The following is a 24,445-nucleotide window of genomic DNA, read 5'->3' on the forward strand; positions in this document are numbered from 1 at the left end:
CAAAATGACCTTTTTAAAGACATTTTTATTAGGTTTTGAGGATATAGAAGGAACCCAACAATTGCATAAGTTCGATACCAGTGTCATGTTAAGGATTTTGGGGGTCTCGGGCAACACATCATTTTGGCCGCCCTGTTTGACACTGCTTTGTATTTTATTATGCATTTGCAGTTCATTCAACGCCATGATGCCAAACAATACTGAGAACTTCATTCTAGCTTTAGGCAAAGAAACAGACAGAGGTGAGACAGAGAGCGTTGAATTCCCAAACGACCGTCCCACCAGGCATTTTCCCAGTAGCTGGAGCCTTTCATGGCTTGTTTTCAGGGCATGGGTTGCTGCTGGCACCTCTGCCACTTTCTCCAGCTTATCCAGGTACTTCCTGCAGGCACCGGAGGAGGGAATTAGGAGAGAGAGGGAGGGAGAAACGAGGATGGAGCAGGACTCGATAGAACATTTTGCCAGGGTAGCTCATGGCTCCCAGTCCGGCCCTTTCCCCAGGGGCCCCTGGAAGGTGGAGGCCTAGGGCAATTTGCCCTCTATGCACTCGCCTTAAAGTGTCTCTGTTATGACTCCTGTCAGGTTGGTATACAATTCCTCTATCTGCTGAAGTTAGACTCTCTCTCAACAAGACAAAAAAATAAATAGAAAAAAATGATATCTAAAATGAGACTGAGATATTGTGTCATGTTACACACAAATAATGGTGTTTTCACTTAGGGGGTGATTCCTACCCTGGCGGTCATAGACCGCCAGGGCAGGGGACGGAGGAAGCACCGTCAACGGGCTGGCGGTGCTTCTGGGGCAATTCTGACCGCGGCGGTAAAGCCGCGGTCAGAAATGGGAAACCGCCGGTTTCCCGCCAGTTTCCCGCTGCCCCAGGGAATCCTCCATGGCGGCGCTGCTTGATTCCGACCCCCTTCCCGCCATCCTGTTTCTGGCGGTTTTCACCGCCAGAAACAGGATGGCGGGAACGGGTGTCGTGGGGCTCCCCTGCAGTGCCCATGCCACTGGCATGGGCACTGCAGGGGCCCCCTAACAGGGCCCCATTAAGATTTTCAGTGTCTGCTTGGCAGACACTGAAAATCGCGACGGGTGCAACTGCACCCGTCGCACACCAGCAACTCCGCCGGCTCCATTCGGAGCCAGCTTCCTCGTTGCTGGGGCTTTTCCGCTGGGCGGGCGGCCTTTTGGCGGTCGCCCGCCAGCCCAGCGGGAAAGTCAGAATGACCGCCGCGGTCTTTTAACCGCAGTACGGTCTTCTGGCTGTTCCCGCCAGGCGGGCGGCTTCTGCCGCCGGCGGGGGTCAGAATGACCCCCTTAGTCTTCCTTTCATGTCCCCTCAGAGTTGGCAAGTGTAAAAATTTATCACTTCCTGTTAAAGATCCCAGTAAGCTGATAGAGCCCTAATGTTCTCAGATATGGTGAACAGCGCTGTAAATAGTCGGTCAACACTTTCCCAGCACAGAGAAATTATCACTTTCTTTTCTGACTTCATTGGTCAACATTTCCATCACCATCATTAACCACAGTGTTTTCGACCAATCAATTTCTATCAGAGGGCATGTTTCTTTAGCTGCTTTGACATGGTTAACCTCCATAGCCATACAAAGTAAAATTTGAACCCTAGCCAATAGCACTAAGACTATATTTGCTATTTTAGGGGTGCTCTAGTGCCCATTAGAACAAGTCGTCGAAGGCACTGCCTTTAATCTCACTTTGGTCTTGGCTGTGACTGTAGTTGCACACAGTACATCAGCTACTGGTGGATGAGATTCAGCTCGGGCGATGAGGTCCATATCACCACATCCGTTCCAAGCTTATGTAAGAATAGGACTTCAAGCCGCTCTAGGGGATCATTGCTTACAGAAGTCTAGCTCAGGTCTTCGCATCCCAGTGTTCCATTGCATCTGTTAGGCAATGGAGCTCATTGGTCCACCAGATTTAGATACCCAGGCAACAGGTGAGGGCACTTGATTCTTTTTCCAATTATACAAGTACAGGCTGGTTCAAGATGCCTCTAGATCTGATTACATATACGTGTTTGACTGTAAAATGTTGCAGGAAAATTGTATCATCCAGCGACCTGCAAAAGTGAATGATTTCCTACTTACTTCAAGATCAGGCACCCCACCCTTGCAAAACCTCAACTAATAGTGCACAATGCCAAGGTGGCTGCCCCGTAAGCAATTCACTCACTGTGCTCCTCTCCCTCACTTATAGTCTTTCATTCATGGCATTTACATCTTCTGCCAGCCACCATACTCCTTTTCACTACTAAGACAGACGAAACTAACAAGCTTTCAATTTTTGTTTACTGAAACATTGACCCAGCTTTACAGAACACCGCCTTTCCCTCACCTGAAGAACCCTGAGCATGAGCTTTCTGCTTCCTATGAGTGCAGCTGAATGTACTTTCTCAATTCCTGTGACTCCCAGGTCCATTCCATTATTGTTCTGAATGTTGATTTGCTCTTACTCATTCTCCCTTTTGTGGTCAGGCTTATGCATCATCCCTCACGTTCAGGCATAGGACATTTGTCATAGCACTGGCCTAATGAACCTGTTACCCTCATGTGGCTGATTTACCAGTGAGAAGCAGAATATCTTGTATGCTTTGCAGGTTGATAGCGCTGCTTGCACCATAGGAGGGGCTTTCTCCTGTGTCTGTGAGTAGGTGGAGAAGTGTCAAGCTCACCTCACACCAGTAACTGGTAGGAGTGCACTACCATCAGGTGCAGGCAAAGGGGTAAGGGTGGACTGAAGACTGTGGCACTTACAAGCATTCATAAAAACAAAACCTATTTGCTGGATCCTCCCATCTCCATGTATCTACATGTGCTAATTTCTGTCAGTCATATTGTGTGAGGCGCAGGGTCACAGTGTACTATTGCTTCCTGTCCGGTGCTTGTTCAGCGTGAGAAGCTCTCCCAGCTCCATGCAGGAAGGAGAAGCTTTGTTGTCTTGATTTGCTAAATTGGTTTGCTAAATGGTTTGCTAAATTGTCTTTTGAGACAAGGGACAAAATGAGCTCTGTCCCAACACTACTTTCATATTGGACTGTGCAGGGGGGGGGTGCAGGGATGGAAGGAAGTTGGGACCTGGAAAAGCCACACTAGAATGTGCTATACAACATCTATCAAAGGCATTCTTGTGAAAAACTTTTTGAGTATGTTCACATATTCTATTAGTAGCACTGACCACTCCAACCACTATTGTGAGACACCAAACCCGGGAAACCCAAGAGTTTCCAAACCAGAATGTTCCTCAGTGAAATGAATGGATGTCCATAATTGCCAACTTGTAAAAACTTGCCACAATATGAGAGGAGGGGCAGAGTCTTCAGGATGTGTGGCTTTGTGCCAAGCACACCCTGAGAAATTTCTACTCACCCAACTACAAACAAGAAAAAAAAACATGCTTCTGGTACCAATGTCCTGGGGAGGGTTCAAATCAGCCATGCAATCCTCCAAATACTAGCTGAAAATCCACTCTTTGCAGCCGTTACCAGCTGAGCTTGTGTTCCACCCTATGATGTAGGATCTTCACCTGGAGCCAATGTGTAGGGAGACAATATTGTGTGACACATGGTGGCACTGTGTGAGGTTGTAACTCTAAATGTCCAGAACAGAGCAATGAGAATCACCAAATGTTATTCATGGATCAGTCAAGTGACATTTTTTCAGTTGCGGATCCAAACACAAGCAGTGCTTTTGCTTAATTTCACTTTAATACTAAGGAAGCATCATTGCCCGAGTATTGCCATTCTCCCCACCAATGCAGATCCTACCCAAACTCATCGGGTAATGTCAATGCTTCACCTATGGGAGTTCCATCTCTGTTTGTCATTTTGTTTTATGCTCCAGTGGTGCAATGTGCCAGCCTATATTTACAAGGCCACGCAAAGCCTCCTTGTGTGGCTTTTCATTGTCTTGTAAAAACTGACCCCTTTCATGGATAACGTGAAAGGGGTGTTCCATTGATGTTGCTTTGGGGGGTTTCCATGCAAAACCCATAGAACCCAAAGGAATCTAGCACAGACACTTATTTACAAGTCTGGGAATGCGTCAGATTCCTACACCACCTAGGGTATGCATAAGAGTGATGCAACTGGGAAAATATCTTTATTTCCCACCATTTTGTTCCTCTTTTTATGTATGGTGCATTCCTCTCTGCACAAAAACAATCATCCCCACAAGGCAGGCACCCTTGCACTGTGGTGAGAAAGAGTGTGTGAAGAATATGTGTGTTTGTGAAAGAATGTGTGTGTCAGTCAAAGTAAAAGTCAAATGGCGTGTGCTGTCACTTATGCTAAACCAAACATTTTGGTGAACTGACAATTATGCGAAGTGCTTGATCGGCCTTGCAAGGATACTAACTAGTGGCCGCTTGAAATTACAAAGCCTTACATCTTTCAACTTAAAAAAAAACTAAAAAACAGTCAGTTTCGCTAAGTGCAAAGCTGCCATTTTTTGTTTTTAAAGCTGATGAAAGGGACTCGAATCTGGGGCAGGAATATTTCCACATGCAGTAAAAAGGCAGGATTTTTGTTTCTGGACAAGCAGAGTTTTGTCACCTTCTCTGATGTAGAACTACCAGGGAGGGTCTTCCAGCAGCAGGGAAGGAGAAAGGCTTGATGTATCTGGTGATGCCAAGCAGGGACGGGCTGGGGAACCAAAAGCAGCCCTGGCAAAAATGCTCAATTCACTCCTTCGTTTCCTCGCGAATTCTCCCTTTCCACTCACCCATTCTCTCTCTCTAACTTGTCTACCTCTGTGATTGCTTTCTCTCTATCTTTCCCCTCCCTCTCTTTTCCTCTCTCTTGAAGCCTCCTTTTGCCTGCTACAATTACCCTCAGGAGCTGGAGAAAGTGACAAAGGCTCCAGTAGCAGCTCTGGGCTTTCAAAACCGGCTTCCATGTTCTATAGTCCACTGTAAAAATGCCCAGTGGAATAAAGGCCTGTCCTGCCCTGGTGGCAAGCTAAGGGCCCTGAGTGGTAGCTCCCTGCAGCTGAATATCATGGAGGACACCAAGCTACAGGAAATACACCAGGGAAAGTGGAATTGCTCCAAAAGGTTGAAAGTATTTGGCTGGGTAGGCAAAATAAAAAGTCCCCACACCCCTAGTCAGTCACGTGATGATATTCAACTCACTGAGCTATCCCACCATCTTAGTCAAGCTTTCACTACAAGGAACCAAGTGTCAGTCTTTCTCCTCTTTTATAGCTCCTTACAAGTGCACCAACTCACCATGTCGATGGTAGTCCACTCAGGGGTAGTAAAGTGCCACTAGCGGCACTTCTGCACCCTACAGGCACGGCTGAGTGAAGCCCCCTCTTTTTGGTTTTTGGGATGTTTGACCCCTTTTGTGGGTAGAGGGTTGTTCTCTACAAACCCAAAGACTGTACTAATATCCACCTGCTTTCCTTTATCCAATTCTATTTTCTTGGAGGATATATATTATAAATACCATGAGACCCTTTGAATATGAGGATGGGGGATGACTGTATTTCATGATTTTCCTCATTTGGAATATGAGGATAGGGAAGGATTTTAGAAGTATGCTGATCCCATACCAAAGAATGTTTACAATCCGTATGATAACAATAATTCCTTGTGATTAAGGAAGCTTCTAATGTCCTCAATGTGCTTCATGCCGTCCATAGGGGCTTTTAAAAAGTGTTTTTAGGAACCCCACAGAAATTTAGTGAGCTTGTCCCTGCAGCCTCACATCATTACCCTACCGTCTCACCCATCTCACTCTACCCTCATACATACGTCTTTCTTCTCCCGCTCCCTTCTGACAAATGGACTGTTCAAAGTGTCTCTTGGAGCCTCGTCTTGTGTAAGACCCCTTCTCTTGTTTCAAAAACAGAAGCAGCGGAAGGTGTCGGGACACCACTTTTGTAATCTGGACAAAAAACTGCAGGGGTCCAATAAATATGAGGACATGACTTAAGGTGGCCGCTTTGGCTACTGAACCAAACTATCACAGACATGCCTCCGATTGTGGGCCTAATTGAGCCTCGAACCATCTCACTTAATCAAAACGTTTTTAAAGATGTTGCCTGGACCAGACTTCTACAGGGATGGTATATCATTCGTGTTAGGGTTTTCTTTATTTTCTTGCTAAGTTGGTGCCTATGTGGCGCCCCAACACCCATTAGAACTTAGAGGAGAAAATATCACATGGGCATTCATCACTGCAAAGATATCTCTAATTATATAATCTCCCTCATTCTCAATTATTTATCTAGCCATCCATCTACCCAGTCCCAACCACAAAGCCACCTATCACCTCCCTGCACATTGAGCATCACCCACCCATTTGTGTATGCTGATGTGGCTAGATGCATAGAACCAGTGTTTAAATGTGTGTTTGCATGTGGTCTCCGTATTTCCATTTGTCCCTCTATGTGTGTTGCTTGTAGACAAATGGGTGTCTGGACATTGGACCGATCTGGGGATGCCCAAGTGTGGTTTTTGTGAACACGCTATTGTGCAGTGTACTTTTATTTCCGTACCCGCCTGTTTTCTTAGTGTTTCCTTGCCGCATAAGGAGCTATGCTCTGCTCTGATGACTTCACAGCTTGCACCGTTATGTGCTATACACCTAGTGTCCTTCTCTAGTACAGACCTCCCTTGACATAACACCCCCATGCATGCAGTGGGGCCCAAGTGTGGCCAATCGTACACTGTTTCCAAACTTAGGATACACCGCACAATCTCTCAAATCTATACACATTCTAAAGACCTCACCAGACCCACCACGGACAGAAGGGAGAGAGGTGGTACCTGGTTGATCCAGACTGGGACAGCATCCAGATCCTAGTAGCGTAGCAAAGGAATGCCCACATCTTATTTTCTACCCTCCTGCATTTACTGACTCCCAGCCTGGGGATGCTCTGGCTCTGTACACTGCTTAAAGTGGTGTGGCCAGACTACAATTCCTCTAATTATTAATACCATGCTTGTTCTAGCTCCTTTACCACGGCTTTGATTTCACGAAATGTTGGTGCACTCACTCTCTACATGTGGACAGATTAAACCATTTAATAATAAAAAAGGGATTCCTTTTTAAATGAAGTCATCTTGAAGTTTTCAATTTAAATGCACTTTTGCTTTCTTTTAAATAATTCCCTCGTAATTACACATGTAGTCAGTTTCAAACAGCCGGCATGATGCCAAAGCTTAGGATAAAAGGAATTTCGAAAAGCGCTGAACTGTTCGCGAATGGGTCAATTCTCACTCAGCAATTCCACCTGATCATCAACTTCCAGATTATACAAATCAATGTACTTTTTAATGGAAATATCCAATATATATGCAAATTGGTCCACACCTGGTACGCCCCGCCTGCGGAGAGTAGTGCTTCTGCAGCGTACGAGCAGCAGAGTGAGGATGAGTGTTTGTGACACCCTATGAATTCATGTTGCATTAGCTCAACAGGAACAGCCTCTAACTTGAAGAACTGAGATCGCACTCATCCATCACCGCGCATGCTTGAGTTCACCCCGCTGCACTACAGCGCCGGATTACGGCACCCACCCCTGGAAAATATGATTCCACTGCGCCTTGTGGATAATCAGGATGGTCAGGTACCAAATGCAATATATGCCCTGAGATTTGTTTAAGTACCTCTGAAAACCCATCTTGAAGGAAGGTGTCTCCTTCATGCAAATAAGGCATTAAGTCGTTACATGCAGGACAGCTTGCCCACAAAAGCATTTCAGTCAGTCATTAAAGAATTACACAGGTCTGCAAAGACAGACAATGCACTGAAAACGGCATCTACAGATTTTAAGCAAATATAGGAGAAGGAGTGGACCAAAGAAATTGCTTGATCCATGCATAGACTTCAGTTGACATAATAGAGACATATTCAGGGATGCCTATTATGTAAATAGATTTTTAAAACCTTAAAAGTACAGAGATTCGGGGCATCTCTGGCGAATTTTAGGGATGTGTGCGATTTTATATGCACATTTGTATGTGTAGGTGAACTGGGGTGTTCTGTGTAATGTCTTACAATGCCCAGGTGGGCAGCCCAGTGACTGGCATGTGGCATATAGGGTCCAGAGGTTGACGAGGAAAGAACATGTAGTTGCCAGGGGTACGGTCGGGCAGATAACAGAGGAACATTTAGCTAAGCAGGGTTGGAGGTAAATAATTGCTTTAGTCTACAGCAGGAAGGAAGCTAGCAACAAACCATCCATTTAAAGGTTTACACTCCATTACTGCCTCCTGCATCACTTAGGAACCCCCTGTGTTGTGTAATACAACATGCTGTAATGTGTAACCAGTAATCAGGTATTCGCCGCTGAGACAATTTGCTTCTTACATGGACAGCATTCATGAGCTGCAGAAACATCATAGGAGTAAAGTTGTATGGGCTTTAAATTTAAAAATCTGCCATTTTCATAAGTATGACTTTCATTACGTTTAATCAAAATTTAATTACGCTTTTAGCTTTTGCTACTGAGGTTTAGTTTAAAAATGTTTATTTGACAGATACCTGGTAATGTGATGCTTCACTTGTGTATTTATGCCTTTCTAACTCTCTGTGGCTACCTGGTGGTGCTATTTTGTTTTTATCACGTCGGGTGCGTCTTGGTGGTGATGGTAGTCATGCAGAGCAGGGAGAAACATGGCACGTTATTAGGGAAGCTCACACATTGTCATGAAAGAGTTGGCTTGAAAAGCTAAGTTCATTCCACGCCTCGGATGTTCTACCACAGCCCAGTGTGCAGCCACACGTGAGTGGTGCACAGCCAGGTTGGCTTTCGGCCCTGGGGAACTCCAAGGTCTGGGCTGGGTCTGCGCATGTCTGGTCTCTTCTCGCACAGCCTCATCAATCCATGGACAGCTGGTGTGCAGGAGCTCATTTCTTGCCTCCATAAAGTTGCAGAGCTCAGTGGGCAGCGATGAAAGCATGCATCATGGCGCACACACCCAGGGTGGCACTCAGAGCTGATCCCACCGCAGACGCTGCTCCCATCTCCATCTTTGTGAAGCAGCCATGCTTTGTTTCTGTGCGCGGTGGCTGGGCATGCCTCATGGTCTCACAGCTGCATGGAGGACAGTGTGTAAGGTCCCTGGCAGCGGGCAGTGATGGATTATTTTGCCCGTGCTTTTACAAGTGAACATATGCATACACCTGCTCTTCCAGTGGAATGGCCTGATGCCACACATCATGCCTGACAGTAACACTCCGCAACGGCTGAAGTAAGGTTTGATCAAAAATGTGAAGAACACCCGCAGTAAACATCAGCTCAGTGTTGTCACACTCTTTCCTCACATATATTTGATATGAGCTCTAGCTACAGTGCTTAATTTGAGCCAGTGGTTGCAGCTGGGGTCCACTGGTGTTCAAAATAATAGCGAGAAAAGAAGAAAGGTGGAGGAGTCAGGGGGACATTAGGATGGAAAAACAGTGACAAAAGGAGAAAGCAGGGATGACAAAGAACCTCAAGAGTGAGATCAAATCGCAGGGAGTGGTTGGGGGTGGATAAAAGAGGCATGAGGTGGGATTGGGGATAAGCCACGGTGCTTAAATTGAGCCAGTGGTTTCCAGTGTGGGGCACCAGCACTTATTTTTGAGGGTCGGCACTTATTTTTCTGCTTCAAGCATTTACTGCGAGCAAAAGACACATATGGGAACGACGGAGGAAGAGAAAAACAAACAAGCGTCACAAAGGGGGAAAGCAGAAAGAATGAGTTGAAGGGGCAGGGAGCAGCTCTAAGTGCTCGCACATTTAGTTGCAGCAACTGCGTGTTTCAAAGGAGAGCTTTGAGCACTGGCACGTTTTTATTTACAAATTAAGCACTGGCTAAGCAGCCTTGATAGTCACATCCCTGACATTCCCCATCACAGTTTGACCATAGGCCTTGTGCTTATACTTGCATAAATTAAGCAGTGCCTGGTAAAGCTGTTTCTGGACATACTTAAAATTCAGCCTTCATACAATTTGCTTGGGCAGTTTCTTTCTTGTCAAGCTTATGGAAGGCTTCCAAACGTCTTTTTAAATCTGTGCTAATCATGGCAAGAACTGTAGAAAACGTCGCTGTCGCCACAAAACATGGGAAGTGTTGTAGACTTTCAATAGAGCTCTATTTTAAGAACAACTACAGGAGACCTGAAAGGTTCACAGAGGATCCAGATGTGCAGCAATGTCTCACTATCTGAAGATTTTGAAAAAATTCAGAGTCTGACCCCAGTGAAACCTCACTTTTCCACTACAGATTTTTCCACCACAGTTTCTCAACCCTGCCACTTTCCAAATGTTTGAATTCCTTAAGGTTTGGATCCGTAATACAAACATTGTGCTGGGGTAGAAAAAAAAATCAAAGGATAGCAGTAAACTATTTCTGGAAAAAATGAGCGAAGCCCCGTTCGCCTATTTAAACACTACCCTCCCTACTATGAGGGAAGGAAAGCGTGGCCTTCCATCTGGTGGCACTACTGCCAACCTTGACATTGGGAACACCATAGTATATTGCAGACAATGGCAACAGTGGTGATGGGTTGGACACCCAATTTAGGCTTGCTAACCCATTACCATTTCTAGTGGAGCCTCCATGGCGTTTGTGCTCCAAACTTCAGGCAGGCAGTGCTTAATATGTAAAAACCATATGTGCCAGGGAGGCAACTGCAGCTTGCACCACCCATTGCACCTGCCCGCACTGGCAATGACAGTACCAACACAACTACTAACCATCACACTCCTACAGGAATGACGATTCAGACTATTCCAGGTCTCCAAAGCTAAAAGAATGGCTAGAGGGGCAGGTACTAGTGTTTTTTTATGTATACTGAATTAATAAACAACTGTTGTTGTTCGCCTATCTAAATTATACAAACAGCGCTACCATGTGGCAAACTGTCATAAGTGCTGGTGTGGGCGGCGAGCACCGGAAACCACCGGCTCAAATTAAACACTGCAGACACTTGCCCTCGCTATCCCGAGAGAAAACATTCAGCATGTCCCCTAATTTTGAGAGTACAAATTCCGTGGGTGTAAATTTCCAGTAGTTACATGTTTTGGTGGTCGTTCCACCATGCTGGCTGGGCATTGTTTCCTTGCCGCGACATCGTTTTTCCGCCAAGACAGTGGATATCACCTGTTGGAAGAGCGACTGCTGGTACTCTTAAGTGAGAGACTCAAAATTCGCTGGTGTTGCAGACAGATCTAGCCGCCACCAAAGTTAAAGTCAGTCCCATAAATATAGGAGAAATTAAAATGTTTGGCTTGGCGTAGGCAAAGTTTTAATTGCTGCAACGAAATTCGCAAAGTTTCCCGAAATATGGCAATAGGCGATTTTGCGTAATTTTCAGCTGTGGGAGACTGGTTAGCACAAACATTGTGTTAAGTGTCCTGCAAGAACGTAGCTTTCTGTTTTTTATCTTTTACACAACTCTACTATTTTATACTCGAGCTGCTAACAAACAATAATTTGCATGCTTTTGGAAACTATATCTTGCATAATTTTGTGTGATTTCTCGCGAAATGTGTGGGTGTGTGTGTGTGTGGGGGGCATTACATGATTTTACAGCAGAAATCAGTGCCCTGGCAAGCTAGGAAACATCTTAGGGTGCAGGTGACAAAGATAGTCCCTCACAAGGTGACACTTGTCAAGACAACAGTGTTTTGCATGTCGGGGTAGATGAGCACACACAGTACTGTTTTTAGTAACTAACACTGCCTGCACACAACGTGCACCGGATCACATGATAGCGACATCCCACTGAAATGCAACGATGCCCCATGGTTAAGGGCTGTTTGTTGGCAATCATGGTCTCTCAAAAAATGGGGTCCTGCTTTAAAACTGTCCATGATGGATGTTGGATCATTGTTTGTAATATTACTGCGTAGCCTAACAGTATATACTGTAAAAGAAAAGTCACTGATGGAGACAAACTCCTTCCTCCAAGCTTATAGTAGGTGTCATGGGTACTGACCACAAGAACATTTCTATTTTTCATTATTCCATTTTTTCATTACAGACAACATAAAACGATCCTTGAGCTCATAATGCGATTCTAGCCTGCAATACATTTTTTAAGAGACAAAATTATTTATGTTTTTTTTCCGTTTTCATCTAATCTAATCTGATATGCCTCCGTCCCTTGTGCTCGAGTCCAGCTCCTCCATTAGACATGGAGGCCAGTTTTGCTGCAATCTCTGCTGTTCTGCTTGGTGATTATCACAGGAGCAGAGAGCCATAGAGTTGGAAGAAACCCCATTGATCATCTTGTCCAACCCCTGCTGAGGTGCAGGAACCATCACTACACTAATGCAGTCATCACTTTAGCAAGGCTGGTTTGAAGTAATGAAATAAAGAACTACCGGTCTCTTCAGTGGGAGGAAGCACTAATAGTAAACTTCATGGACGTGTCCTTATTATGGAACTATGATTTCTTTTTTTCTACTCTTAAAATATTACCTCTTTTCTATGTACTTGCTACCTTAGGTAAACAATCAGCTTACTGTTAGCTTACAGTAACCTCACACCCCATCAAATCCTCCTCTTTTGGAGACGGAGCATTTTACTTTATTGTCAAATAGTTTTTAATTCCGACTTAAAATGCCATATTAAGGTAATGTATTATTTTATGACCAGTTTGCTTACCAGAAAGGGTTTACTACTGTTGAGTTAAGTAGGGATCTTTGTACATTTTCTAAAGTCTAAATCACGATATGAAAAGTTGAGTACATTTTCAGGTCAATGATGGAGGAATTCTGTTAATGTTGTGTGGGTCTTTAAAACGTATCTACTTAGTGTATTTACGGTATTTGACAGTGATGATATAAAATAAAAAATATTTAGAGGCAGCGCATGCATCTCTGGCCCTGTTTTCCCATGACAACTATGTAGGACAGAATGCGCAGTAGCTGTATGTGTGGTCTGTTTTGTAATGGAACAAACAGTGATGAATGGATGCTTCCTTAATCCTAGCGCTGGTACTTACTCTGGGCCACTTTCTAATCTATGTGGTTTTACCACACTTGTGGCACTATAAGGACCAACCTTACGCCCCCAGCCCACATGAGGCGCTTCAAGGGTATGCCCAGATGTGGGTCGAGTGCTTCTTTTTGTGGTATGAATCAAGCGACACCTCACTGGTGAGTACCGACCTGGGCAAACTTGGTCTGGTGGTGCTTCATTTTCTATTCCTGAGTGAGTGAGATGCATATGTCGGGGTGAATCTCCACTTCTTATTAGTGACATCCCAAGCACCACAGGTACACGGCAACGCCGTGTCAATCCATTCAGTGTAACTCACATCCTCAGCCTTTGTTAAGGCACAAGCAGAAAATGTTGCTCTCCCTCTTCTCCCTAAGAATTCTCAAAATTTCGAGTCTGAATCCTGCAAGATCTAAATGCTTCAGCAAGCATCTCCTTTGAGCTCTGAAGACTGAGTTCGTTTGGTGGAATCCCATTGCCCACTACAGCTGCTTTTCAATCAATCAATCAGGTTGTATTTGTATAGCGGGGCTTGTCAATCACCTGAGTGGGTGTCCAGGTGCTTGCTGCAGGTGTTATCCGAAAAGCCAGGCTTTCAACCCCTTTCTGAAGTGGGTGAGTGAGGATGCGGTGCAGTGGTGGAGGGAGAGGGCATTCCAGGCCTTGGAGGCAAGGTAGGAGAAGGAGCATCCTTTGGTGCAGCAGTGACCCATGCATTGTACCTTTGCAAGGGTGAGGTGTACGGAACGCAGGATCCTGTGCGGGTGGTGGAGGTGAAGGCGGTGGTTCCGGTAGGTGGGTCCTTGGTTATAGAGGGTTTTGTAGGCATGGGTCAGAAGCTTGAAGTGGCATCTCTTCTGGATCGGGAGCCAGTGGAGGTCCTTCTGGTGCTGGGTGATGTAGGTTCTCTTGGACAGGTAGAGGATTGGTCTGGCAGCTGCATTTTGGATTGTCTGGAGTCTTTGAATGAGTTTGGTGGTGGTGCCTGCAGAGAGTGCGATGCCATAGACCAGTTGGCTGGTGATGAGGGCCTGCATCGATGTCTTCCTCTTGCTGATAGGGAGCCACTTAAAAATCTTGCGGAGCATGCAGAGTGTGTGGAAGCAAGCTGAGGAAACAGCATTGACCATGTGTTTCATGGAGAGTTCACTATAGAGGATGATGCAGAGTTTGCAGGCATGATCTTTTGGCATGGGGGTTCGATCAAGCTCTGATGGCCTCCAGGAGTCATTCCAGAAGGCTGAGTGCCTGCTGAAGATCAGAACCTGCATTTTGTCCATCTTGAGCTTCAGGCAGTTGTCCTTCATCCAAGTGTATACGTTCTTCATACAGTTGTGGAAGGTGCTCTTCGTCTGGGAGGGGTCTGTTGAGAGCAAGAGGACGAGCTGCATGTCATCGGCGTAGGAGATGATGTTGATGTTGTGCAATCTGCAAGTGGTGTCATGTAGTTGTTGCCTAATGTTGGGCTCAGGGGGAAGCCTTGGGGGTTGCCGCAGATGGTGTGCTTGGCTTAAGTGAAATCCTCTGCCAGGACAGACCCTTTGGGACATGGGCGCAAGTCTGAGGGACACCTGGAGAAAGTTGCTGCGTTGTAGGTTGGCCCTCATCATGCCTCATCCGATTAACACCTACCTAGAATGGGCAATCTGGCCGAGTGATTCCCTCACATTTGCAATTTAATTCCCATAATCTCCAAGGTGTTTTTGATGTCCCTTGGGCAGCACTGATTTTCTCCTGGGCACCAATGGCATATTATCCAGCAACCTCCTTAAATCTGTGGGGGCTAGATGAGCCATAAGAGGCAGGGGAGAACTCAGACACAAAGTTCTAGGAAAACTGATTTGCCAAAGAGGGAGTGTAGCAGCCGGCAGATGCGCTCTTAGGTGATATTTGATTTAAATTGAATGTTAGCAGGATTAAAGTTGTATTAAAGTGTAACATAGACTGTAGACAAACAGAATATATATATTGAATTTCTAACGATTTTTTATTACAATACGTGTGCGAAAATAGAAAGAATGTAGTACTGTCATACCTATTGAAATGCATTAACAGAATTTGTGCACGTATAAATTAAATATGATTTGTATATTACTGAAACATTATTAATGATGAACTTATAAGTGTGCATATTACGTGTGGCTTTATTAAATCATGTTAAATATATGTATTGATGAAATATTTTTGCGTTAGCTCAAGTGAGGCCTGCAAGTTTTGCAAGTTGTATTTCGTGACTGTACAGGAATGCTGATTGTTTTTTTCCGAACGTGAGCCTTCTTTCAGACTTCGTTCCCATGAGAAGACTAATTTTTGGTAACAGACCCCACTGCTTAAACTTAGAGAGAATGTATCTTATCATTCTTGAGAGCGGAACATTGTGGAACATGGACTACCATTTACACAATTGTTTCAAACCTGTATAGAGTCATAGGAATCGAAGATGTTCCCATGATGGTGCTGGTTGCAGTTTGGAGTTGTGTGATCAATTATTAGTGGATTATGCCTCTTTAACGTAGTGTGGTTTTAACTTTTTATGAACTTTGATATTTAGTGATCCATTGGATTTTGATCAAATGCCGTAGATTTCCAGATGACGTTCGACCTGAACCTTTGCTGATGAAGAACCCCTGTATGCTAAGCCCCTTGGAGAGCTATATTCCCTCTGCTCTGCCCCTTATTGAGGCCTGGATTTTTTTCTCCACAGCCCTTTCAGGTGACACTTAATTGAGCCCCTAACATGCTGACGGTTTCCCTTTTTTATCATGTTTTGCCCACTTTAGTTAGATTCTGGTAGTTCGGGTTTTCCTTTTTCCAAGTTCTTTTTATTCTTTTGTCTCTTTTGTCTTTCTGCCCGCATGTGTTTGGCCCCACACATTAGTACCAACTCAGCTATGTTGGGGTTCCCTTTCTCATTTGAAGAACATTAAAGGCCTTTTAAATTTGATTTGTTTGCCACGTCTGAGCAACTAATGTTGTCTCTACAAGGGCTGGACTGGTCGTAGCAGGCATCGGGCGTTTCCCCAGCAGGCTGGAAGGGTGGGAGGGTGGGGGCTGGTTTTGTTACTGAGGGCTGTTTTTGTAGCAGTGCTGCAATGTTGGCCCCCAGTAACAAAAGCAGCAGTGCTTGAACTTATATCCGACCCGGGGGCTGGTCCGATGCAATTGCCAGGGCTGCTATAGGTTCCTAGTCCGGCCCCGTCGCTACCACAATTAATTTGCTAATGATTTGTATTTTAATTATTGAATGTTTAGTTTTTAGTAATGTTAGGTCACCTTGGATACCCTCTGGAGATATTTTATGTTTATAATTTCATATTGAAAATAATTTACATGACTTTAATTCTGAGTTTGCAATAAATCTCCTTAACTTTATTACTGACTGGAGTTTTCCTTGTGTGGCCAAATGGGTCATACGGTTTAAGATTTATTGCATTTAATTGACATTTATTAATGGTTTTGCTACACGCTATTGCTGGGTCAAAGGGTTCATCCACCTCCATGAGCACTGATCCCTGCAAGAATTAAAATACTACAGCAACAGACACCACATTTGACAGTAACCGCTAAATTTCTAGCGATTTCTGTTATTGTGTGTGACTGTTGGATTAAATGTATGTAAATGTGTATTATACTTTTATGTATCTTAACACGCGACTCTTTTGTAAATTGCTTCTACCAGTAACTGGTCCCTGATAAAGCACTCAGGTACCCTTTTGGGTCTTGTTTGCCCTTATATAAAATTGCAAACAAACCGATAAATGCAAGAATAGCGAGGAAAGCCATTGAATCAGGAGTAGGGAAGTTAGAAAGTCAACAAGGCTATCCAATCACGAGCAATGGGCTGACCAAAAGCTCTCTCTCAACCATATGTAATGTATTAGATGTCATGGGTCAGGCTAACAGAGATTAAAAAAACACATCTGCAGATTAGTTCAAAATGAGAATTACACCAAATGCAGATTCCGTTTTTTGTCAGTGCGAATTTGGTGCAGAATTGGAATGTAGCAGTTCAGTGATGTCAACATTTATCATTGGCCCTTGGGACATGGCTCCGCTGCTGCCGCATTAATCAACGAGGTTTCATTGGCACTGATTTGTTGGATTCCGGTTTTTACTTGTCAAATGGCTACGTGCTCTGTTCAGTAGTTGCCAGTCTGTGGCAGTTACTGTTGTTTCAAAGTGTATTTCCCATTTTACGACAATAACGATGCCTTCTTTGCTGAATACGTTGTTATTCAATTGGGCCAATTAGGACTTGTGATTTCCGTTATATTTTATATTTTGTGCCATTGAATACGTTTCATCGCCATTCTAAGAATATTGTGAGGTTAGCTTTTATATATTTTGCTCTTCCTCTACTTCCAATAACGGCATTTGATTTTTTAATTTTCACAAACTCGTTTTGTACTAAAAGAACCAGATGCATTCAAAGTAACACCCCCTCTAACAGCTATCTCTTACCATCTTTATAATTATATTTAAATTACCGAACTCTCCGTGCATGACTTTACATATATCTGGGTTAATTTGTGAAATTTGAAGATGACTGAATTTGTAACAGCAGTAGCATTGCATATAAAAGTGGGTTAATTTGGGGAACTTTATTTTTGGTGCATTTTGAATAAAAACAACAAAAGACAATTTATTTCCTAATAATTAAATATTCGAGGGGTAAACGATAAAGACAGGTGGCAAAATAAGACTTTGTCATCAATTAGTTTCAACAACAGCAAATGTTAAAATTGAAACCTATGAACATCATAGTAAGACTCAGTGAAAGTAAGAACATGGTGAAGAAAAGCAATTTTCCTGTGGGACCATAATGAAAGGAATTCCAACCTGCCCCTGTGAGTGGTATGATGAGGTCGATGGGTTAGGCTTAGCATGGAAAGTTAAATTCGAACTTTGTTTCTTTTCTGTAGAACCAGCTTCACCAGTCTGAGAGGTGGGACAGCATCCTTCAGATGCTAAATCACAAGTGTGGTGAAATGGGTGAAGATGTAAACTATAGTTAAAAAGCCCTCATGTCATTAAAGGTCTCAGATGCTCCTCATGAGCACATAAGACATTTGGATCGGCTTCTTGTGTATGGTGGTCTGTTCTTCGCTCCACTGGTCTCGGGTCATCAGAATCAGCTTTACCTAGGCGCCCATGAACTTGGTTCGAGCTGGCTGGAGCTCATACAAGATGATGTAAAGAGAGCTGAAAAACGCTCTGCCCTCCTCTCCAGAAGTGCTTGAGCAAGCTAATGCACATCCCTTCACCTCAGTATTCTGATGGAAGTCAGAAATGTTTAAGTTAATTTGTAGCTTATTTTTGGTGGTAACAAAATACTGTTCAGAAAAATCTACAGTTGAGGTTGTGTTGACTCTGAAGAGCCAAGAAGGAATAAGCAAGTAGTGTTTGTTGTTATTTTATAGTCTGTTCAAAGAAGAGGCAAACATCACAGGCTTCCCCGGTCCAGAAGCATCCACTGCAGTCTCTGTGTCCTCTTGCGTTGGTTCTCCCAGACCTCACACCACTTCAGAGCTTCCAGGTTCAAGATCATCCTATAACAAGGAAGCAGTGGATGTAGAGAACAGAATCAACAGTAGATGCTGCTGCAAGATTAAACAATTGGTCCCAGGATAAACTAGGGAAACAACTGGTCCGACTCTCATAGTCAATGCTTAGGCCAACTAGTCTTCAGATGCTGAAGATAGGCTTCTTCTTCTAAAAGGGTCTTCACGTTTCGGATCTTCTGCAACACTAGCTGTTTCGAGGCACTACTTAAGTAAATAATGGGCTTCTCTCGTGTCATTTTCTGATCTTAGAGGTCACAGGTCTTAAGCTAGACCCAATTATATTAGCATTTTGCATTTTAGTTTTTCCTAGTATTGTGTAAAATTGAAGTTTTGTGTTTAGATACAGCGGTGTTAGTTACGGCTGACCACATTTGCTGCCTGCAAGCACTCTGGAATGTTTGCCACTTCTTTGACTTATTAATTCTAACTACTGATGATTTACTAGTAAGTGTGGAATTAGTGGTTGCTCCTCTTAGTGGTTGTGTGTTCTTGTTTTTTGTATAAATGCAGCAGCCTTACACATTTAATCTAAACGTTTTGAGTAAAAGTTCCATGCCAAATTACGGTTCATTGCTGGGAATATCATGTGATGCGACGGGGATAAACTGCCTGGGGGTTCATCTGTGCTACCACACGATTTTAATGAAAGTGAACCACTCAGAAGGTAGTGGTAAGTTAAACTGTATGAACATTAATTAAAGTAAGCAGTGCTTAAATGTAGAAAAATAAGAGCTGGTGCCCAAAGCTCTACTCAGACGCCCTGTTTGTCGAATGCCATGGCTATGTAGTCTGGAATCCACGCCATGTCTATTTAATCAGCTACTGGACATTACCTGCCCCTTTATCTCACTCTTGCAGGTTCCTGCTCCCCCTTTATGGTGTTTTTTCCTGCTTTCACTTTCTTCTTATTTCCCCTTTGTGCATTTTCCCTCTCTTGAAAAAGTAAGTGCCGGTCGCCAAAAATAAGTGCTAGTGGGCCACACCAGCAACCACCGGCTCATATTAGGCACTGCATGTAAGGCAGATGAATCCTCAAGCTGGATGGAGCCAATGGAGCAAGATTTGGGCAGGGAAACCCCAAGTAGGAAGATTGAGAAATAATTTATATGAAATTAATTAGAGAGCAGGAGGTAGTAGAAAAATGATAACAGGTGTAGGATGCAATATAGTGTCCTCAATAGTTTTCTCAGTACTTTTAGTTCAGGAGTCACATTTCTTAAGTTAAGAATCAGAGACGAGCCATACTTCATTTTTGGATAATATCTCTTTTGACGGTGACCAAACATCACTTAATTTGCTAATGTGTTTAAACCATTCTATCTTCAACGCTTCACCACGTTGTCTTTCTTTGGGAGTTGTCTAGTGTAAATCAGTTGCATGATTTTCCCAACTTATGAACATATTGTTTTTTCATAATGGATCCTTGCGTCCCCCTTAAACCGCCCAGGGATACATGTCTCCAGTTGTGAAACTGCTCATCAAATTGTATATATATAGCGAGCTGATAAGGCCCTGTTGTACTATAACCTTATCATGACATCACACCAACATTCCATTTTTGCATAAGTCCCTTTCCTAAAACAGCAACATGGAGAATAGGTAAAATACTGAAAAAAGATGGCTACTTCTGTTTGTGACAAAAAGGTATAAAACATGCAACAGACAGGATTTGCCCGCTGCATGGAGTTGTAGCCACTTTCCATTTCTCTCTGACCACAATGGAAAAAAGTTGATTCACTTACATTATCCAGATCCAAATATTTCAAAGCATTGTTATTGATCTTTCATTTGTTTGACAGCTCGATCCAAAAGGAAAATGTTGAAACTAATTAATCCCACCAGAAAATAATGAAAATGCTGGTGTACTACGAGGTTAGACATTGGCCTTCTACTATTAAATTCCAGACATCATTTGGTTTATTTACTTTGAGGAGAAGAATCACAGGAAGGAAACAAGCCGTGTTTGGATATGAGCAGTAACCTCCAAAAGGATGAAATGGAAGTGGGGAGAATCACCTTATCAGTGTAAAACAGCATTGTCTCGAACTCCCTGGATGGAGCCCATCTGTACATCCAACTCATGAATATTTAAAAACTATTGTAAAGTGAATGTCACCACCCTGCTTACATGATGTAAGTTATTTTTTATAGAGCAGGATTGTACAGGATTATATCAGAATCATGTCAAGAAATGGCTTCAATACATAATGAACGACAATAAGAATAAAATAATTAATCAAACAGACTTAACTATAAATCAAGAATAAAGATTGTGCAAAATTCGCATTGGAACAGTCAAAAGGTAGATAATACCCTAGATCAGACGATGAATCAAATGTTGAATATCCAAAATATAATTGTGTGCACTGAAATCCAAGATATTAAAATTGAAACATCCTATCATAAATCCCAGTTTTGCACAATTAAAGTGAAAGAGCAGCAAAATACAAATGCAATAACCCAAAAGCACAATATAAAAATAGAGTTCAGTGCGGACTCAAGTTCTTACCCAGTCCAAATGGAGTAGATAAAGTGTCGGCATGCTTCATTCCACCCTTAGTTACAAAGTTGAAACATCATACCATTTCTACCAATTTTACTAAAAAACGCAACAAAAAAGTCCAAGATACTATGGTGCTATCGTGCCCTGGCTCCCAGCTCATACTTAACAACTTTCGGATGAGGTTGGCTTAAAAACAAAAAACACCTCCTGCGGCACCCTAAAGTACCGGGAAGGACAGCACCATCATTCTATCCCAAAAAGTGCTGCTAAAAGAGAATGGGACCCGCCTTTTCAATTAGATCAAGACAGTGACAAGAGACATCAAATCTCTTTAAACCCCTACCTGTCTTGCGTACGCCTCATCAAACTTCCTTGCTTTAAGCATTTTATTCAGCCAATCTTGTTAGAATTCTATTAGTTCTAACCTCTTGTAAGATCAAGTAAGGGCTATAGAGAATGCAATTGATAAAAACACCTGTTCCCATTTCCCAATTTTAGAGCCCTGGCTCTCCTTGCTAAGCCCAAAAAGTACCAAAGAAGGTTCGGAGTCTATCTTAACCTGGAGCCCCAGACTGAGAGGGGGAAACAGCTGCTCCCAAAAGTGCCACAGGATGAGACAAGTGTAAAAAATATGAAGCCAAGCCCTTGCGTCCTACTGATTACATCGAAAGCAACGATCCTCAACTGATGGAAGCATTCTTTGAAGGGCTACAGGGGTACACCAAACCATCCATCAGGATAAAAACAACATTCTTTTGAAACGTACCGCTCTTAATGACTTATAGACTCTATCAATATAATCTGCAAGCGCTCCTCCAAGAGGCGACATTGTGCAGTTGACCAGATTTTCTCTAAGAAACTTGTAACATGCTGCTGCACACCTTCATTGCGTAGTAGACTATACCAATTGGTGATGCCCTGAAGCTTGGACCTAAAAAGCGATGTACAGAAGGATGAGTGTCTTGACTGGATTGTTGAAAACCTCAAAAAATGCATAATCTGTTGATAGCTTACAAAAAATCACATGCAGTGATCAGTGCACCGAGCACAATGTTCTTGGCATGTAATGTATTTAGCCCTTAAAAGAAAGTGCCCCAACTCCTTAAATCCACAAGAATTACAGTATCTGATTACGAGGAATTGAAAACCCAGCACTTTGGGACTAATGTAACGGAAGGTACATGCAACCTGATGGAATATGATTAGAGCGATATACAGCTAACAATCGGACCCTTAGATGCTGCAGCACCTCGTATCTGGTCTTTTTCGGGAATTTCGCAACCTTATTTAAAAAATGGTAGAGTTTCAACTCCCTGCATCGTTTTGTGTATTAAAAAAGAAATTGACCGTCCTGTTCCATCTAGTGCTCTTGTTGAAACATCTAAAAAGGCCCCCTTATTGTATGTCTCAACGTGGGGAAGGGCCAACCCACCCTGTGCAATATCCAGTTGAGTATTTTACCCTAGGTACCTTCCCATTCCAAACAAAATGTCTACAAATTAGATCCAGATCGCTGAAATAACTCTTGATAACTTTAATGGGAACATCTGGGAAGAGAAAAAGAAGCAAAGGCAGAATGGACATTTTAATGAGAGCTACCCTGCCAACCCATGTCAGGGAAAGATGTGCCCATCTGTCAAGTAGCCCCTTAATTTTCTTCAACATCGCTACATAATTCAATTAAAAGACCTGGGAGTAGTTGTTTGTCACAAATGTCTCCAGAAAGCATTTCAGGCTTTAGGAACGAGCTTGCTGCTGAAAAGAAACAGGAAGATTGCTATTTGAAGTATTAAAGAGAAGCAGCTCAGTTTTAATTTGATTAATTTTATAGCCCCCAATCTCATTGAACTGCTCAAACTCGTCCAACACCCTCTGGACATTCTCCTTATCAAGTTTCAAATACAGAATGATGTAATCGGTGAACATCTTTAACTTAGCTATGCCCAACATGGGGACCTCAATCACATTATTGCTCTGTATCCTGGGCACCAGAGGCTCTATAAAGAAAGTAAATGGGATGAGAGACAGAGGACAGCTCTGACGAGTTCCCCTGTTAATAGCCACCGATACCACAAGATAAGAATTTACAAAATCTTTGCTTGTGCTCCTTGATATAGGTTCACCAGCATTCTAGTAAATTGGGCAAGAATAACAAACTACTTCAAACCGTAAAACCAGGTCAAATGCTTTCTCTGCAATCGACCTTAGGGCCAGATATAGGAAGGCTTTTGCGCCTCGCAAACGGCGAAAAACGCCGTTTGCGAGGCGCAAAAGCCCTTACGCGATGCAGAAACACATTTTGCGAGTCGGTACCGACTCGCAAAATGTGTTTCAGACTCGCAAATAGGAAGGGGTGTTCCCTTCCTATTTGCGAGTCGCACCGCGATGTAGAGTTGATTTGTGACCGCGAAAGCGGTCGCAAATCAACTCGCAGTTACCATCCACTTGGAGTGGATGGTAACTCATTCGCAAACGGGAAGGGGTCCCCATGGGACCCCTTCCCCTTTGTGAATGCAAAAAAAAATATTTTTTCAGAGCAGGCAGTGGTCCTATGGACCAATGCCTACTCGGAAAAAACCCAAAACAAAAAGGTTTCGGTATTTTTTCTATTTGCAGTTTGTTTTCCCTTAAGGAAAACGGGCTGCAAAGAGAAAAAAAAAAACTGCTTTATTGAAAAGCAGTCACGGACATGGTGGTCTGCTGTCTCCAGCAGGCCACCATCCCCGTGAGTGCCTAGACTCGCTATGGGGTCGCAAACTGCGACCCACCTCATAAGTATTTATGAGGTGGGTCTTTGCGACCCCATAGCGAGTCGCAGAAGGTGTCTGAGAAATCTTTCTGCATTCCCTTTTGCGAGTTGCAAATTGCGAGTCGCTGGGACTCGCAATTTGCAACTCGCAAAAGGGAACCTTCCTACATCTGGCCCATAATAACTGCTGCTCTGATCTGGTTAACTGAGAAGTAGTCCAGCACATGTATTAAAAGGCCCGTATTTGCTGCCATCAAATGACCAGTCACAAAACCTGTCTGATCTATTTGAATTAGGACTTGTGTAACCAAAGTAATATGAATAGCTCATATTTTTATTAAGAGCTTGTAAGCAGCATTAAGTAAACTGGTGGGTCTACATAAATTAACATCCCTAGGATTCTTACCTTTCTATATAAAAAATGACAATCAAGGATTCATTAAAAAGTGATGGACCTTCACAAAGTTAAACAGATCCGTCAAGAAATGTACAAGTTCAGGAGTAAAACTTGTTTTAAAATACGACCGTGAAGCCATCGTTGCCACAAGCTTTTCCACTGGCCATTGTGTCAAAAGCTTCTTAAAACCTGTGTCGCTGATATGGTATAGATGAACTTTTCAGCCTGAGAAGCCGGCAGGCGAGGTAGCCAAATGGAGTGAAGAA

At 43.3% G+C, this 24,445-nt stretch overlaps 1 protein-coding gene and 1 pseudogene across 2 annotated transcripts in view; one reads left to right on the forward strand and one right to left on the reverse strand.

Annotated features, from left to right (window-relative positions):
* CARD11 (caspase recruitment domain family member 11) overlaps positions 1-24,445 on the reverse strand; it is a 538,982-nt gene that overhangs the window by 382,452 nt on the left and 132,085 nt on the right. The window lies entirely within an intron of this gene.
* Positions 23,495-23,617, forward strand: LOC138262525 (small nucleolar RNA SNORA35; annotated as a pseudogene).

This window comes from Pleurodeles waltl, chromosome 10, assembly GCF_031143425.1.
Source record: "Pleurodeles waltl isolate 20211129_DDA chromosome 10, aPleWal1.hap1.20221129, whole genome shotgun sequence".
In the NCBI taxonomy this organism is placed as follows: Eukaryota; Metazoa; Chordata; class Amphibia; order Caudata; family Salamandridae; genus Pleurodeles; species Pleurodeles waltl.